Here is a 7,771-nt window from a genome sequence, read left to right as displayed (position 1 = left end):
ATTTTTAGTTGTCCGATTAATTTCTTTCTATTTTTAGTAGAGACGGGGTCTCACTCTTGCTCAGGCTGGTCTCGAACTCCTGAGCTCAAACAATCAGCCCGCCTTGGCCTCCCAGAGTGCTGGGATTACAGGCGTGAGCCACCACGCCCGGCCCTCCCAGCGACTTTTAAACCGAGACTTGCAAGTGGAGCAGCACTCACTAGACCACTGTGGCGTGGTCTACAGACAGAAAGAAACTTCCAGGTTAGGCCCTGCAGTGGGAAAAATCAAATGAAGGTTATAGGAATTATAAGATGGTGATTTATGTTGAAGTTAGAGGTACAGGTGGGGACCCGGATATCTAGAACCTTACAGAGCAGGTTAAAGAGCCTGGAATTGGGGATTTTATTGTAAGGACAATGGGAAGCCGTTGAGGAGATTTCACCAGAGATGCATGTGAGAAGATTACTCACTCGGTTGCAGCGGAGAATGGGTTGGGTGGGGGAACAGCATGCAGGAAGACCAAGTAGCAGCTGTTCTAGCAAAAGGTCATGGTATTTTGGACCAGAGTAGGGGCAGTGTGGCTTGGGAGCAGTGGACAGTTGCTCTGGGTGTGCAGAGGTTAGATAAATCACCACAACTGATTTAACGTGGAGGATGAAGCCCTGGGATGTGTCCATGATTCCTGGGTCACCAGCTTAAGCAAGTAGAAAAGTGATGGAGCGATGAACACAGCTAGAAAACACTGGGGGAGGGGCAAGTATGTGAGGCCGAGTGGGGCGAGGTCATGTTCAGAAGGCAGTGGCTGCTGTAGGAACCAGGACTCGAACTCAGGGAGTCTGGTCCAGAGCCCACGCTTACCACCATCTTGTGCTAGCCCTGGTATGGCAAATGGAAATATCAGTAATATGCCCATAAAACATTCAACTGGGTTGAGCCAATTTATTTGGTCTCCTGTGTAGTCTACACACTCCAAAGGGTATGTCTTCTGTGGATAATTCATTCTGAGTCTCAACTTAGCCTTATCTCCCAATGAACTTCAAAACTTTAACATGCAGATTTCTCCCCAACACTTGCTTCTCTCTCCATCTTCTTCGTCTCTCCTCTTCCTTCCTTGCAGGGTCCACATCAGCAAGTCTTACAGACTGTGCTGCCAGAATTCATCTTGAGTTCCTCTACTTCTCCTCCCTTTCTATCACCACCATCCTAGTTCAAAATGAATTTTATTGTTGTTTGATTTCCCACCAGACTGTAAGTGCCACAAGAGCAGAGACCACATCTGTGCCCTGCACTACTGCAATCCCTCGTGCCTAGAATGCAGTAAATATTTGTGGCATCTGGTGGCATTCAGTGAATACTTACTTGCCCAATGAATCAGTGAGACCGGTTTGTAGATTAGTCTCCCGTGAGTGTGCTTACCATGAATAAATCCCCAGAGCCTATTTATTTACTAATTATGTGGGTCACAGGGAGTTTCTGAAACTGAAAAAATTGACGGAGAAGGTGGCTCTGGAGTATAGTAACTTAACAAGGCTGCAGCCACTCCTGTGGTGGACACCACCCATAGGCGGTGGCTAGGAACAGGTTACCATGGCCAGGGTGGGAGTGTGGCTGTAATGCCAACTTTTCTACCACACCTGTCATTTTGCCCCTTGATCCCTTTGGTCCACTACCATCCTTGGGTCTTGCCCCCAAAAGTCTGGTGTCTCAGATTGAGAACTAAAGTGAAGAGGACAAATGTTGTTCTAAGCTGTAAATAAAATATAAAGGAATGGGTTTAACCTAGAGTCAACAACAAGCAGGAAATTCAAATGTTATGTTATGATCCTTGCGTAGAAAGCCACAAAGGCTGGAGTTTCAAGGTCAGTTCAAACTATGGGCTGCGTAATGAAGGAAAGGGCAGCTTTGAGTCATTTCCTGGTTTTTCATGTGCCCTTTATACTAGTATTCTTTTAAATGCATACGCAATTTTTTAAAAAAACAAATTACTAGAAATGGAGGTGTTTATAACGTTCCCTGGCAATCCTGATACCGTTGCCACAATGAAATAATAAGTATAATACACAGTGGCTTCCAGCTATGCTTTAAAATAGAAGCATGTGAATTTCAGTGTAATGAGTTCGATGTCTAACTGTTTAAAATAAACAAAAAAACATTAACTACTACCCCTGCTATGCTGGACATTTCTCGTGCTTGGTGATGACCCCAATATCTTTTGATCATCTTTTCCAGTGATTTGTAAATTTCCTCCATTCTAAGTCCGTCTCCTGAAGCAGAAGCCAGAAACTCACTCTCCCACCCTCCCTTGCACCTAGGTCCTAGACACACGACTCACCAAACAGACACAAACATGTCATAGCTTCGTTCAGAAAAGGGCAACCCAAGGAAGTGGACACTGGCATTGGCAGAGGTGTCCGGCTTAAGGGGTATGGTGGCAAAGGTTTTGGTGTCCAGAGCCTGTTTTGGACGTGCAGTATGGGTATCCAAGCCCAGCAACAGAGGCACTGCGGGTTCTGGTGGACTAGTGATCTCACAACGTGGTTTGGGTTTGCTCCTGGCTGCCTCGCGCCCTAGCCCCCCACCCAAGCCTGACTTTCACCTTCTTGGAGATTCTGTGAGCTTCCTAATAAGTTTTAATAAATTCCTTTTCTGCTTAAGTAGCTAGAAGAGGTTCTGGTGTTTGTATCTAAGAACCCCAACAGAGCTGTTAAAGAAAAAAAAACCTACGCTTCCTCGATCATATATTATTAAAACCCATGCACCAAATTGCCCCCCGTAAGTGGCCCTTCCTCCAGCCTCGCGAGCCTGTGCGTTTCCTTGGCGCTTTCTCTCTCCCACTCCCCTAAACAGCTCCTCCCCACCAACCGGTGCTCCCTCTCCACCAACCGGTGCTCCCTCTCCCACGGCTCCTCTCAGCCCGTGACCTTGCTTCCTATTTCAGTGAAAAAGTGAGGAGAACTCGCACAAGTTCCCACCACTAACCTTATCATCTACCTGCCTTCCCTCCTGTTCCTGAGGTGTGCTGTCAGTGCTCCTACCAAATGAAGGCCGACCCCCTCGCTTGAGCACCGGGGCTAAACCTCGCCCCCTCTCACCTTCTCAGGGACACTCCTTTGCAGTGTCTATTTTCTCTCCTGCACCATCGATTTTTCCCTCCCCACTGGGACATCCCCACGGTGTACAGACATGCTACTGTTTCTTCCCATCTTAAGAAACATTTCTCATGAGCCCACCTCCTCTAGAGCTACTGCCTATTTCTCTGTTCTCCTTGACAGCAAGCCCTTCAAAAGACTTGTCTACACACGCTGCCTCCGATTCCTGTCTCTTGAACCCACTTGAGTGAGGCTTTTGCCCCCACTATTTCCACAGAAACGTTTTTTGTCAAGGTCACGAGTCCCTCCATGCAGCTAAGTCCAATGGTCAGTTCTCATTCTTCCTCTTCCTTCACCTGTCGGCAGCATCTGACGGTGACGGCCTCCGTGAAAATTCCCTTGCGTGTGGCTTTCATTTCACCAGAGACTGCTGGTTTTTCTCCTGTTGTGCTGGCGACTCCTTCTCAGTCTTCTAGATAGTTCTTCCTCATTCCCACCCACGCCCAGCCCTAAAGGCCGGAGGACCCACCCATTCCTATGCTCTCCATCTCCACTCATCTCTTAGTGTTCGTATTGTCTCACGATGTTAGATGCCCTCTATTTGCTAAGGACCCTCAAATTCATATTCCCTCCTAACTTCTTCCTTGAGCTCTAGACTCATATATTCAACCGCCTGCTTGTCGTTGGATATAACAGGCATCTCAAACTGAGCATCTCTAAAGGTGAACTCCTGGTTCCATCCCTCTCCGTCCATATTCTCACCCAGTTTTCCCATGTTAGGAAATAGCAGTCACATCTTTCTCAATTACTCAAGCCAAACTCCTCCCTTTCTCTCCCCTCCCCAGTCCGTGGGTCTACCTTCATAATATATCTGGAATCTGACTGCTTTCTTCCACTTCTAGCTAGTGACATCTCTTGCCTGGGTTATTGCAGACTAGTTATTGCCTTCCAATTAGTCTTCTTGCCTTCATTCTTGCCCTCAACTGTGACTTCTCAATGTCGCAGCAAGGAGGTCCTTTGAACACATGTATTGTCACATCATTCCTCTGCACAAAATCTTTCCAAGACTTCTCATTTCACTCAGAGTGAAAGCTAAAGTCCTTATAATAGCGTATAAGGCCCTATGTGGTCTGGTCCCAATCCCTCTCTGACCCCTCACCCCCTCCACCAGCCATGCTGAGCTTCTCACTGTTCCTTAAACAAAGCAGGCACGTTTCTGCCTCAGAGTCTTTGCGCTTTCTGTTCCCCCTGCCCGGGACACTCAGATACCCTCACGGCTTTCTCCCACGCCGACTTCAGGTCTTCACTCAAATGTCACCTTTGTCGTTGAGGCCTTGCTGCCCCTTTCTAATCACCGTCCTCCCCACCTCCACCCCCAACACTCTCTGTTCTTGCCCTGTTTTATTTTTCTCCGTGGCAGTTACTACCATGTGGTAAGCAGAATAATGGCCCCCCAAAGTTCTACACATCTGGATCCCTAGAATCTATGAACACGTTATCCTAATTGCAGAGAGAATCAGGTTGCTAGTCAGATGATCTGAAAATGATTATCTTGGATTACCCAGGTGGGCCAAATGTTGTCACGAGGATCCTGAACAGTGGAAGAAAAGGCAGAAGAGGGTGTCACAGTGATGCAATGTGAGAAGGACATTGCAGGCTTTGGGGATGGAGGGAGGAGTCACAGGCAGAGGAAAGCAGCAGCCTCCAGAGGTAGAAAAGGCAAGAAGACAGATTCTCCCTTAGAGCCTCCAGGAAAGAACCAGCCCTGCCAACTCCTAGATTCCAGCCCATTGAGATAAAATTACATCAGACTTCTGGCTGTAGGATAAATTTGTGTTGTTTTAAGGCACTAAGTTTATGGTAACTTGTTACAGCAGCAACAGGAAACAAACACACACCATGTCACAAAGTAGATATTGACTGCTTTTTTCCTGTCTGCATTCGCTACCTTTACAAGGTAGAAAACAAACTCCATGATGGCAGAGATATTTGACTGTTTTGTTTACTACTGTGTTCAGTGCCTAGAAAAATACCTAACATATAGTAGGCACTCAATAGATCTTCTGTTGAATGAATGGCTGTCTGTGTCTGTGGATGTGTAGTGTGTTGGAGGGGGTGAAGAAGGGGAGAGATGAAATATCGGTTGTGATGTGGAAAGATCATATGCTTGCGTGTCAAGGTAGTACACTAAATTGAGCTTCTGGAGACAGGTTATTACCCTGGGCCAACATTGTTCACACCTGGGAGAGGGAGAAGAAGCTTTCTGTACATCAGGCAGGAGCGTAAACACAAGGTCCAACTCAACTTGACTGTGAACCACAAAAGGAAAAATCTCTCCCTTAATAGCTCCTGCAGTCCTATTCTGAGAGGTAAATGTGGTTTCCCAGCTTGATGAGGAAGCTTACAGAACTGGCCGTGCTGGCGAGGTGGGAAATGGTACCCCAGGGAACTCTGACATCTTCCCCTTTTTACATAACATTCCTTATAAAGGAGGCCACTTTGGGGAGGACAGCCTTCAGAGGTCAGGAAGTTCATGGTCGATGCCATAAATTTATGGCTCAGCTACAAAACCCAATAGCATTAGCAAGGGAGCTGGTGCTGGCCTAGGGCTGGGCTTGGGTTGTTATACCAACTCCAACTCCACGTGGTCAAGAGTCTATGGAGGTGAAACATCAGGTTCGACATGTAATTGCCTTTCCTCTGCTCTTGTTTCTCCTCATTGAAGGTCCTGCAAACAGTTTGCTTTGGTGGTGTGTGCTGGTCCCAAAGTGTAGCACTCTGATGAGGGAACAGAGTAGCGCAAACGCATCTAGAACTTTTTTTTGGTACATTCTTCCTGCAACTTCCTTCATTCAGTCAATGGTTTCCTTTGTTTCATCTCACCTAATATCCACCACATTCAACTTGACCCAAGAGAATCCTTTAGAGCTAGTTTCATCCATAGCAATTTCCAATCTGGAGCTGGTAGAACCTGGAAATGGATGTGTTACAGGAAGGGCTGCGTGATGGAGGAGGACATCAGCCGGGGTCTGGGGCTCAGGGAACACTGGAACGGTAGGAATGGAGGAGAAAGAAAAAGCTGAATAGTCAGAAAGACAAACAAGAAAGGTTGGTGTCATAGAACTCGAGAGAGAGGAGTGCTTTAAGAATTGGCTAGTCAGCGAAGTCAAATGCCACTGACAAGTTAGAAAGAATGAAAGTTAAATAATTAATAGGGCTTACTATGCAAAATCCCAGAGGACAATGTTAAAAACAAATCATTGGCTGGGTATGGTGGCTCATACCTGTAATCCCAGCACTTTGGGAGGCTGAGGCGGGAGGATCACTTGAGGCTGGAGTTTGAGACCAGCCTGGGCAACATAGCAAAACCCCATCTCTTCAAAAATTTAAAAATTAGCCAGGTGTGGTACACACCTGTAGTCCCAGCTACACGGGAGGCTGAGGCAGAAGAATGGCTTAAGCCCGGGAGTCTGAGGCTGCAGTGAGCTGTGATTGCACCACTGCACACAGCCTGGGTGACAGAGACCCTGTCTCTAAAAAAAAAAAAAATCATCCACAGACAAAGAATTATTGTTTTGAACAATTTAATGATACCCAGAGTCTTCCTACTCACACCTCTCTACCCACCCACAAGCCTCCAGCAGTTTTAGTCCATAACTGCTAGACTGAAATTGAGCACACACTCCTAAAAGGAAGAAAATTGACAAACAGGGTCAGTGGTAGTTTCGATGGAATGACCTCAACAAGTTTCATTTTTCTGAGGTTTTAAAATAAGAACTGGAAAGGCCTGTTGAACCAGTAATTCCTTTATTCATGTCTGTGTTGTCTCTGCTGATACCTTCAGTTCCAGCACATCAGCAGTTAGGCAAAAGTTTTCAGAAATCATGTCTTTCCACTCCAGGTGTTTCATTTACAAGAATCATGTCACGTTCGGGAGATCTGCGGTAGCATCACAAAATACCCTTCTGCACGTAAGTTTTTATGATCCAAACTGAAGTTGGATAACTTTCAATCACAGACACATTGTTTATTGCAAATACTAGCTATTTTACTTATTTATTTAATTTTTTTTAGAGACAGAGTCTTTCTCTATCACCCAGGCTGGAATGCAGTGGCACAATGTTAGCTCACTGCAGCCTCAAACTCCTGGGCTCAAGTGATCCTCCTGCCTCTCAGCCTCCTGAGTAACTGAGACTATAGGCACACACCACCATGCCTGGCTAATTTTTTAATTTTTTGTAGGGACGAGGTCTTGCTATGTTGCCCAGGCTGATCTCGAACTCCAGGCCTCAAGCAATTCTCTTGCCTTGGCCTCCCAAAGTGCTAGGATTACAGACGTGAGCCACCATGCCCAGCCTCATTTTAACTTCCTATTGACACAATCTACTAGCATACGAGTACCGTTCCTAGATTACCAGATTGTTAGTGCCAACAGACCTAGAACCCTGTTTGTAGTGCTCACAAATGACAGTACACGGTACCAGGTAAGTACTACATGAATGTTTTCTGGATGAATGAATGAATCCATCAGCTGTTGTTATTAATGTTGTCACCATCGTGAGCTATTATTTTATAATAGGAATACACTTAATATCAGAATAGCTGATAGCATGACTCTGGAGTCAGAATGCCAGAATTCAAATCCTGGGGCACCTTCTGCTAGCTGTGCAACCTCTCAAGTTCCTTACTTTATCTAATAA

Source organism: Propithecus coquereli, unplaced genomic scaffold (genome assembly GCF_000956105.1).
Source record: "Propithecus coquereli isolate 6110/MARCELLA unplaced genomic scaffold, Pcoq_1.0 Scaffold487, whole genome shotgun sequence".
Classification (NCBI taxonomy): Eukaryota; Metazoa; Chordata; class Mammalia; order Primates; family Indriidae; genus Propithecus; species Propithecus coquereli.
The sequence above is the reverse complement of the archived record's forward strand: the minus strand, read 5'-3'. Positions refer to the sequence as shown.